This window comes from Haplochromis burtoni, unplaced genomic scaffold (genome assembly GCF_018398535.1).
Source record: "Haplochromis burtoni strain Fernald_Lab_line unplaced genomic scaffold, NCSU_Asbu1 Contig_38, whole genome shotgun sequence".
NCBI lineage: Eukaryota > Metazoa > Chordata > Actinopteri > Cichliformes > Cichlidae > Haplochromis > Haplochromis burtoni.
The window spans coordinates 1,719,663-1,731,521 of NW_024582399.1; the positions used below are offsets into that span (position 1 = coordinate 1,719,663).

At 39.8% G+C, this 11,859-nt stretch overlaps 1 long non-coding RNA gene across 1 annotated transcript; it reads left to right on the forward strand.

Annotated features, from left to right (window-relative positions):
* The first annotated feature begins 3,484 nt into the window (after positions 1-3,484).
* Positions 3,485-11,240, forward strand: LOC121814335. Its single transcript, XR_006054284.1, has 3 exons — positions 3,485-3,523; positions 8,338-8,369; positions 8,813-11,240. It is a non-coding gene; the product is annotated as an uncharacterized LOC121814335 (long non-coding RNA).
* Positions 11,241-11,859: the final 619 nt, after the last annotated feature.

Sequence of the window (11,859 nt, forward strand, 5' to 3'; positions counted from 1 at the left end):
GATTACGTCCACTATCAAAATCATCGACGGCTGATTTAATAGTCGACGTGTCGTTTGAAGCTTTGTAAGATCACAAAAGACGCAGGAATAAGTAGTAGGATTTAAGAGTGTAATAACGGACTGAAACAGAAGATGGCAGCACTGCATGTACAAGGATGCCAGCTGCCGTTAAACCCCGAAGAAGAAGAAAGCTGTGTCCCAGAATTCATAGCGCGGCCCAGCTCAGTTTCCAACAATGGCGGCAGCTAGTTAGTTTTAATATTACTCTTATCATTCTTTCTGGGTCACAAAATAAACGTTTAACATATTTTCAGGCGAGAATGTAGCTGTGTAAACCTCAAATATCGGCTCAGTTTATCAAGGACACCACATATTTTCAAAAGCGCTCCGACGTTTTCGGAGACGTCTGTTACCCACTAGCTCGATAGCTAGCCGGGGGCAGGTCACTAGGCCGTGAGAACACCGGACTCCCGGCAAATTGTTTTCAAACCCACCGCCGTCTTTCGCTACTCAGGTTAAACATGATATATAAGTCACTTAGATAACTTAAAAATGTTATTGTTTGGCTTTTAGTATTTTATTTGTTCCTGAGTAAATCGGTTTGGCTGAGATTAAAGTTATAGTTTTTACACAGCTGAATAAACGTCAAGCAGACAGCTGATCATCAGAAGTGTGAGATGCTCGAGAATTTACTCCGGTGTCCTGTTATATTTTAGATAGCAAGGAGTTTATTAAACTTCACCGAAACAATCTGCAAATTTCATTAAAATTTAATAAACTATCATCTTGTCTTTATTTTTAGTTAGCACATACCTTAAACACTTAAAGCTGTAAGTTAATGATAGTTATATAAGAGCAGATGCTGCTGGTGCAATAAGCTGTACGCTGTACGTCCAATGGATGATGATCTGATTAGTCGACTAATCGCAAAAATAATCGGTGACTAGTCGACTACCAGAATAATCGTTTGTGGCAGCCCTACTTTGCAGTGAGTCGAAATTTTTGTTTTCCGCCACCTTGTTCCACCTTCTCGTTAATCCAAAAGAAAGAAATCTCTGTAGTGTTTTCTAAGGATATATTTGGTCGCAGCTGTTATCATCAGTGATATGCTCTAATACTGATGTTTTGTAGTAGTAGCACATGGAGAAACGATAGAGTCAGTGAATCAATTTTTGAGAAACATAAACTTTTTGTCTTACAGAAGGTTGAGCCTAGATATAATATTAAATGTTTGGCAGAAATGTGGCCCACATCCACATCTGTGGATCTCTTAGAGTCTCATTCTTCATTTCCACACCTCCATCTTATATAGCTCTCATCCACATGTGGCGTAACCCAAGTTCTGAAAATCTTGGGTCACATTTGGTCAAACTAACTGAGCCTGGGCTCAGATTGTTCCCAAATGTGTATGTGTTATCTTTTATAATATGTGGCATGCTAATAGAAAACCATGCATAAGTCACTGTTTGCTAATGTGCTTCGTATAAGTTTGAACTTCCTGCTAAAAGAAAAGAAAACCAGGTGGTCACTCTCAGTGATGAAGCAGTTTCGTCTCATCCATTAAAAACTTATTTCACTCACTCGCCATTTCACACGAGTGGAGATGACTTGCAGGCTTTGATACAGAGTAAACATCTCTCCCATCGGGCGGGCATTCGGACCATAAATAGTTGAGGGGAACGAAGTGTAACTGCTTTCGTAATCATTTGTTATTTCAACACAATTTCCACTGAATAATTGTTCCATCTGGGTGGATAAGCACATTTAACAAACTTTCTGCGAGTACAGAACCGATGTGGCGGTGATCAAGAGCAGACATGGATACAAACACATCCTGAGATACTTAGCTGCGCTGCTTCTGGTGTCATTACTTTCTTAACAGAATAAAAAAAAACAATGTAGGGAAACATATTTATGCAATTGATACGCTCTTTCAGTTTCAATAGATTGTGTTTGCCAAGCAGTGCATTCATTTTTCATTAGTGCTTCTCTCTTGTCATATAATTTATACAGTGGTTTCCCATATCTTGTGTGCTATCCAGTGAAAAACACTTTTGAAGAGTGAAATCTGTTTATAAAGTATGCGTGTCTGTGTAGGAGTCCCTGGGTCTTTGATATCATTCAATCACCACTGAGTAAGTGGGATGTACATGAAAAGGAGGGCTTTTCCCCTCATCTTTTAAGCCTGTCCAAATCTGACATTTTTGGGCATTTACAGAGGCAAAGAACAGCTGGTGGCCTTGTGCATCTTACTGATGCTCATCTTCCTGTATATGAATCCTTTTGAACACAGTCGCTCCCAATATGCTTCTTTTGATGCTCGCCTTTGTTTGGTGACTTCACATCTTTGTGGAGAATAAAGAAGATTACACGGAGATGGAAGTGATTTAAGATCAGTCCTACGGTTAGGTGAATACAGATTTCAGGAGATACACAAGGAAAAAAAAACATGTACAGCGTTTGTGAGCTGCTTTTAGCTTAGTTAATTTAAAGGACAAAAAGTGAGCTACTGTGTTCCCTTTTTGTCTAACTTTTTTTGGAGATAAACTAAGGGATTTGCAGGGATTTCTTCCAATTCAACCTATACTCAGTAGGGATGGGCATTTCAATCAACAACACTGTTTAATATTCACTGTTAAGCATTTGAGTTTTAAGCAAAAGTATAATATTTCTATAGTTTAGTTAAAATCCTCGGGGTGTATTTCCTTGTTTGTCGACACGTCTTTGACAGATCTGAAAATCTACCTCCAGTTAATTGTGTAAAAACAAGAGAAAGACATACAGTTGTCGGGTAAAGTTCACACTCATCATGGGTATGAATGTCATGGTAACTTGGGGTTTTTAATAAAGTCTTTTTCCAGGGTGGATGATGGCACAGCTAGGGATGGGTATCGAAAACCGGTTCTTGTTGAGAACCGGTTCCCACTGTTTCAACTCCTTGGAATTGTTTGCCATTTTTGCAAACGATTCCCTTATCGATTCCAGTCGCCCCGAATGACGTCACCACGTTGCGGAGCGTCATTTACCTGGCAGGAAACACGGCGCCTAAGCGGCTCAAACGCTCAAAAGTTTGATTATACTTTATGAGAACCGATGACAACAGGGCAACTTGCAAAGTAGATATTTCATTTAAGGGAGGAAACACTACGAATATGCAAAAGCATTTGCTCACAAAACACGCGATGACACGCGTTTTTAATTCCGCTCCGGACTCGTGACTCTCAACCCAGCAGCAGCGCTAACGTTTGCACGTCCTCTCCCGTTAATGCGGCAGGTAAATAATCAACTAACAGTGCATATTATGTTAGCGCAATCTGCCTTATTACAAGACCTGCCATTACTGTACATGTAGGTGACCATGATGAGAGAGACAGAGTCTGGCTGGCGCTCGCTGGCAGTTCTCGCTGCAGTCTACCGGTAGCGTCTCCTTTCAGGCCAGGATAGACGAATGTCACCGAGCAGTGTCTAAGTTTGTGGTCAAAGGCTTGCACCCATTTGCCACAGCAGATGCCCCCGATTTTTGGTAAGTGAATGTGTTTAATTGTAGGCAGGGACATTACTGGATATTCTTGTGTAATTGCCACAGAACAATTTATGTTATACTTTGTTATTGCTACAGAAGAATGTTGCAGCTTTAAGGCAGGGATGACTCCTGGAGTTGCTTTCTCACTGCATATGCTTTATTTCACAATCAGATCGATTCGATAACAAAAACATACAGCAGCTCCTCTCCTACTCCTAGCCCTTCGCTGCGGTGGAAAAAAGAACGACTTCAATCCCCTTCAAGGAACATACGTACAAAATAGTTTTCCTGATACACCAATGGGGCGTTCAATGCCATCTTGTAAATATGAGTACTCTGGCAGAGTAACAGTTCAAATGAAAAATACACCAGAACAAACAAGCAAACAAAAAAAGAAGTGTGGGGTACCTTTGAACCAATGAACAAAGTATAACAATTTATACTTTTTAACATAACCCTGACCCCGTCAATATGTGATATGTCTCACAAGAATATTTATTTTATTATTTTACATTTACAATTTTTTTTTCCTGGGGACCCTGTGACACCCCATTGAAGAGCCGTAGGCTGGATCTCTCAAGATCTCACTGTTGGGTTTGTAAGGCCATGTTACTCCTAAATTTCTATCTTGTTCAAAGAGAAGATATAAAACAAAGCTCTGAGCTAATCGACCTTAGTGTTCTCCTTTTTAAAAAAAAAAAAAAAAGAATCGATAAAGAATCGAATCGTTAAACAGAATCGAAAATGGAATCGGAATCGTTAAAATCTTATCAATACCCATCCCTAGGCACAGCACGCATCTAGAATGACATTAAAAAACAAGAATTGGGTAGATGAATTTTCTCTATTCTATACAGGGTCAAAGGTATACAAAGGTTCAAACATATGCATAAACCTCCATTAATATTTGGTTAAATGTCCCCTAGCAAGTTGTACCTCAGACAGATACTTTTGGTAGACATCAAAAGTGCCGTATTTGACCACTCTTCTGAGCAGAACTGGAAGAGTAAGAAGTAGAAATAGAAAAGTCTGTGTCTGTGTTCAAATTCAAGAAGTAGCAGTAAAAATTTGCCAAAAAAAATAAATCAGAAAATACTCAACAAAGGTGCAGATAGCTGAAAATTCTACTTAAGTACAGTAAGTATATGCACTTCATTGCTTTCCATGTCTGCCAAGAACCAATTGACGTGGAAGTCAACTCAAAGGGGGAAAACTCAAAGGATATTTGAAAATTGGATGAAAATTCAATGAGATACAATGTTTTTAAGGGAAGATTGTTAGGGTCCCTGGGTCGTTGACCCAGTGTTTTGTGTTTTTGGTTCTTTGATTTTGTTATTTCATTATATTCTAGCTTTGCTTTACGGGTTTTAGGATTATTCTTAGTTAAGGTTCTCTGGGTGGGGTTTGGTTAGAGTTTTAGTGTTCTGGTTTTCTGTCTGTGTAATCCTTAGTTGCTGTCTCCCCTGTCTGCCCTGGTCCCACGTCTCTGTTCCCTCTGTTGTAGTGACTGCATGTAAGTCTGTGTCTTTTGTTCAGTCTCTGTTATGTTTCCTGTTTTACTTTGAAAGTCCATGTCTCATGTTAATGTGTCTGGTTTTGCTTCCTTTGTCTCGTTAGGCCTGATTTGCCCCAGCTGTGTTTCCCTCCTGTTACTCATTCCCTGATTGCTCCCTCTGTGTATTTAAGCCCTGTGTTTCTCTGTGTCCCTGTCGCGATCTGCCGTTTATTTTGCTGTGTGTTTTGTCAGTCCGCCGGTGTTAGTTTATTTTGAGTTTTTCAGTTATGTTTGAGTTCAACATTAAAGCTGTTTCGGTTTAAGTTTGTCTCTGGAGTCTGCACCTTGGGTCCTATTCCTGTCTGCACACAGCCGTCACTTAACAAAGATAGTTCCTTCCTCGACAAACATTACTCCTAAAATGACTGGTGTCAGCGAAGCACATGATTCAAGCTAAGGAGTTTGTTCCATTGCTAAATATGGTTTCTACACTTTAGTAGTAGAACTAAAGCGCTATGTTAGCACTTCATTCATTTTGCAAATTAGACAGAGATACTTTATTGATCCCACAACCAAAATTTTTGAAAATCAAAACAGCAGGCAGTGGTCCAAATCAGTGGAAAATTTTGTTTTATGCCATGGGATTCAAATTGGTGAGGAAATGCGTACCACATCTAAGCCAAACATTTGTTGCTACCTGGGAAGGAACTGCTCCATCCTTCTTGTTAGCTCTGAGTTACCATGAAGTCATATTTTGTTGGGGATCTCACCCCACCTGTAGCCACGCTCAGCTCCAGTGAATTTCTTGCCCGGGCCTGCAGCCAGTATCACGGCATCCTCAAATCAGCATCGTCTTGGCATAGGAGTGACAGCAAACCTCTCGCCTCTGAGGTTTGCATACAGAAGAAGGGCTTATCCTCTTAACAAATAAACCTGGAACCTAAAATCAGAGGAACACAGGAGGGATCATTGCTGCACTGCACGGCTCTCCCCCCCTCCCTTCCTCTCCCTCTCCGTCAGAGAGGGATTATCCTTTTCACTTAGTGCGAACGCCGCTAATTTCTCCTGCCAGGTTCAACTCCCAGAATGCACCAGGGAGACTGGCTGTCTATGCTTCTTTTCTTCCTTTCTCTTCTCTCCTCGTTGCCATCTCTCTGTCTTTTACTCCTTCTATCCACACCTGGCTCCATGACTTGTTTTATCTCTCTGCTGGTGGGAACACAAACCCCAGTGTTTCTTTCACCTCATCCTCTTCTTTGATGGTGTTTTACAAATTCACTTGGCAGACTACGGCACCGTATTCCTGGGACTCAAGGCTTCACGCATGTGCCTAAAAACAAGATTAAAGGTGCATACTTCTCATAAAACAGGTGTTGTCAGCATCTAACAGGTTGAATTTTCTTTTCTTTTTTCCTTTTTTTCACATGATGCAACAGCAGGGTTTTGTATTCAGTATCGATGTGACTGAGCCGAGGCTTTTGTTCACAGAAGCGTTCACTCATTTTACTTCTCTAAAGGTAAGGAGGTGACAGGTTAAATGAAAGTAATCTATGTTTTAAAGCTGCATTAGCCAAGAAAGTATACCTTTCCCTGAACATACTTACTAAAAAAAATATATATAATAATCACATTTTAACTAAATAAAATATCTGGAGACTAAGTCCCCATATGCAGCTCACAACATTTACTACTGTAAAACACGTTTGGTTTAGGCAAGGGTGCAGCAAGGGTCCACAGTTAGTTACACTATCCTCAGATGGGCCCACCTGCCTACTCAGGTAACAAGAATGCCCTGTATGTGTTGTTTCTGAGCACACAGTTCTTTGGACAAAAGACAAGGACTTACAGTAATGTCCAACTACTGGACAGATCTGATTTAAAGCTATTCAGGTGTATAGTGAGGTATCCTCAAGCCCCAGGAGTCTGGATTGCCAATGAGGTACCAGATGGGCCTCTACAGCCTGTGTGCCTGGGGCTTTGGTTTGTTTCTAACATCCAGACTGTGTTGTGGTCTCACCTGGACAACGCACCTGGAGTTAATTCTTGGCAAACAACGGAGGGTATTTATGGCCAGCTTCCCTTTCACCTCACCGCCAGTTCGTCAACCCACCTAAGCTGGTAACAGGCTCAAACTCCAGCTCAAGATCCAAGTTCTTGTATGCTTACCTTGTTTTCCTTGCTCCTAGCTCCACCAGTCCACTACACCATGACACCACTACTAAGAGTCACCTTTTGGACTCTGGTTACAAACCCCCAAAAGATTTTCAGCTGCATTCCAGGGAGTATTACCTAGCACACTAACCTGCCTGCCCTCCTGCCATCACCACCCACGCAGAGTTCTGGAAATCTCAGGTCAGACCTTCTTAACACTCCTCTGCCAGTCACTCGGACCTCTGCCTCCCCCTCCAAGCCTCAGTGTCCTCCTGCCCAAGTGAGCCACTCCATCTCAGTATCCACTAGAATCTCTGGCCCAACCCATTCACCCATTAACACCTGTTCTCTCTCTCTCTGCACGCCGCGAGCACCATGCCACCAGTCACCGCTTATGTAATGTACCTCGGGCTGCCACGCTAGAATTCTCTACCTTGTATTGTATTGTGTATCAAGTCAAGTTTCTAGGTTTTGTATTATATTGTGTGTCATGTAACGCCAAGGTTCTAGGTTTGGTTCTCCTTGTCTGCTCTGTGTAAATAAAAGCTTCTTAGTTCAACTGTTCTGCCTCCGCACTTCATCCTGCACTCGAGTCCAGTTCTGGTACAGGCCTCTGGCCCCCAGTCTAAATCATACATGTTCGTTAAATATTGGTAGAACATCTCAGAGGTAGCAGTTTCCAAGTCTCAGATTACGTTTTAGAGCCTGGTAGTTTTAGGACTGGTCCTACACTGCTATCCCACACTCCAATCACTAACCAGGTGAGCATCCAAGACTGTAGCATGGCACAGCTGCTAATGGTTAACTCTTTCCTGACCCATCTGCCTATGCTGTCTCTGTGTTGGGTGTCAGATGATGGGCAGCATCTGATCTATAGTTTCCATCCTTCTGATGTGATTTAATCTGCTGGTTTACAAAAATATACACACAATTTTATAGTTATTCTACATTTTCCTAAATATGAATCCTAAAGAACAGTAAATGTGCAACATTTGTGATTACACACACTTTATAATTGCAAATCAAACTGACCCATTTACCTCAGATACCCTTCTATATCTCGTTCAGGATTGCGTGCACTGATCTTTCCAGACAGTAGAAACAAATGACTAATACACGTGTTTTGTTTAAATATATCCAACTGTTGACATGTAGTACTACTCCTCAGGTCCACCAGTCTGCAGATCGAAGCATCCTTGGGTAAGATACCGAACCGGAAGTTGCCCTTGAAGCATCCATCAAAGTGTGAATGTACAGTGCCAGTCCATTTAAATACACACTTTTCCAATCAGTCTAATGGACATCATTTAAGAGATCATACTAGATGGCTTGTACTGCATGCATTCACCTAGCAAGTTGGTCTAGCCAAACAGATTGAGAAACTCTGCACTAACACCTCTAAAGCAATCAAATTAACAGATTACATGATGTTAATTTAACTTTTAAAAGGTGTTAAAACTACAGGTTCTGATTAACCTGGATCATGGTGACTAGCTCTGTCTTCTCCAGTCTTTCTGTCAAGTTAAACTGCTGGTTGTGAGATTAAATGTCATTTTTTCCTAATTTAGCCCACGTAACATTTTAATTATTGTAATTTTTTCTGTAATTATTGCTGTAAGTAAATTTTCACTTTAACCCTCCAGAGTAATTCAAACAGCAGAGATTATATCTGACCAAACCAAATATCCCATCAACCTGAAGGCACTGTGGGGAAATTACATTACTGCTTTGGAAACCAGGGACACGCCATCCATCTTACCCCAACCATATGCAAGTCTCCCAGTTGGTATGTATATGAGTGGGCTGATTTGGTCTTCTCACACATACAGGCTCTGCCATATATAGTTAATCATAAAAAAAAACCCAGTGTGCATGCTCACAGTATCAGGTTTATGCCTTTTCGTCACCTGTATTTGTATCCTCTGTGTGTTTACTCAGCACATCATGTTAGTCTCTCACCTCTGGCTAATTCTCACACCCTGCTGATGAATTCCATAGCGGTGCACGCCGGGTTGTAAATCGCATAAGCCAGAGAATAAATACAGGCAGTTTCATGGTTTTCATGCTCGCTCAGCAAGTTTTATTTGAAAGCAAAAGCCATGGTGAACACATGCATGAAAAATAGATTTGAAAACCCTCACAGAGCACGTGGTAGTCTTTTGTGCTGTTACTTGACCTGGAATTTTAGATTTTGTCTGCCATCAAAGTGGGAAAAGATGTTGTTGCTTTACCACCCAATCACATTTGACCTAAAAGATATGATTTGATGAAAGTTAATTCCTCATGGGCATCCAGCCAGAATGCAAAGAAAACAGCCGTCAGTGATTTTGCAGTGGGTTAATTTTCCTTTAAATCATCAACAGTAGCTTAACTTAACAAAGGAAGACTCACATGGGCTGCTAAACTGTGAAAGAGAAAACAGGGTTGTCTTTAAGTCATTAACTTAGAAGGGTAAAAAGTTGTTTTTTTTTAAAAATCAGAAGAATAAAGGAAACTCACCTTAGCTGCAGTTCTTATATAATGTGCTCCAGGTGAGTTCAGTTAAGGGACAAAGAAACCCAGGAAACCAATCAGCGATGAGAAAACCTTGAAACAAATTGAGGTAAAGATGGCGAGCTGTGGGAGAGCGAGTAAAGGGTTAATAAAAGTAAGAATTTTTACTATATTAAACTTAAAAAATTAAAAGAAAATAAAGAAAGTTGGAGCGATGTAATCTACTTTTCTATTTTAATCTAGAAGTTTCAAAATTTAGGAAAACAAAAGATAATAATAAAAACGTTGGCCAACATCTGTATAGGATTAGGGTTATATCGCCCACCTGTTGTTTGGATATGCTCTTGACATTTTTTATTTTTTTCTTAGTTTTCATGGAGACAAATTAATGTGAACAAAAAACTATCCCTGCTTTATAAAATACACGTGTAACCTAATAGGATTTATCCTAATCTTTGCCACCAATTGGATATAAAACTTCAACTATACGTCAAAAAATTTTCTTTTGGTAAATAAGTCTGTGGTCCATGAATAAAAATGAAGTGACTGTTTGAAAAAAGTTAATCTGCTCATATAGCAAAAGTCATACATATCATCTTTTTATCAATAATGATATGCAATAACTAACAACATGCAGATTTAATGCAGACTCTCCTTTATGAGTTTGCAAATTTATGAAAGGAAAAACACAAAAAGAAAGGAGTTTATTGCATTACAAGAACTAACCTTTAAATGTCAGATGAAATAAGACCTCACTGTAACAACAGACACTACTGATGTAAACAAATACAGTCCAGTAAATTTAATCCAAGACAAGCAGGAAAATGATTACTTTTAAACTTTAGGGGTAACAGAAAGTATGCACATTTTCACATGTGTATCAGCTTTCCAGAAAGGACCAGATATTGGCAGCAAAAAAAAAAGTTAACTAACTTTCCTGTGGCTAAGCGTTGTTGCTTTTGCCATTGTTAGCTGCTGTTAGCCTCCGCTAGCTGTTAGCTGGCATTAGTCAAACCTTCTTTGAAGTGGACATAACATTATCACTCATACTGTAAGCAAATAAACTGGTATACAATCAGAGAATGTAATCAAATTTTTTACCAGAGGGAAAGTGTGATTTATTTATTTTTTTCGGACAGCTAACATTAGCTTGCCTAATGCTAACTGTCAGCTGTCAGGAGGCCATGTCTAATCAACTAAAAATAAGTAATAACTCTTGTATGTATTGTTAATTGTTTACTTACAAGTTCATGAGAGTGTATCAATGTGTTGAAAAATATAATTACATACTATTCTCTGTATATTTATAAGTACCGTATAATTTCTTCTGTTGAATAATGTAAAAAAAAAATTGACTGCAGTTTTAAAGAGTGTTCCTGTTTGAGAAATAAAATTATCTGCAATTATGTGACTCTAATTAACTGATGTAAGGTTTATTCCTGAGTCAAAATGGTCCTTTGTGGCTTACTATGCACTGCATGGACTAAAGGCTTTAAGTCTTTGTTACTTAACAGATGTCTATGGGTGTTTATTTTAACCTTACCTTATTGTTATTTGATGAAGAAATTTTATTTTAGATCTGAGTGAATTTAATTACATTAAAGCTAAAATTGGTTTAAAAATATTTTGATGAAGGTAGTAGTTGTTTGGAAGAAACTCCTTGTTTTTATATCATAGGTTTTATAATTAACCCATGAAAAGTCCACATAAACATTTTAGTGACTTCATTTGTGATGTAAAATCAAGGGATTTTTTTTCTTTCAAAGTTTTACATCAGATAACAACAAATTTAACATTTTCTTTAATCTGTCTTACCCCTGACTCCCACCTACCACCTCAAAAACCTTCCACTACCCACCCCACCTCACCCCGTCTCTTTGTAAACCTCAGTACGTGACGGTATTCTGCCGTTATCCCGTCTCCCTGGCTCACCGCGGTGGCTGCTGCTGCTGAGCTGTTTGTTTAGGAATCTGGGCCCGAAAATTGTATTCCATCGACCATGCTCGCTATCAACACACAATTATCTGGGTTAATCATGTGGAACTGTGGCAAATTCACCTGGGGCTCAGGAACTAATGACATTCGCGTCTGGCCCTGCTTTAGTGAAATGGCCCCAGCACCTGCAGCAGGAACACGGAGATTGCCAAAGAAAATTTGGTCTCATTTCGTCGTCCTCTACGCCGCCCCCCGCTCCCAC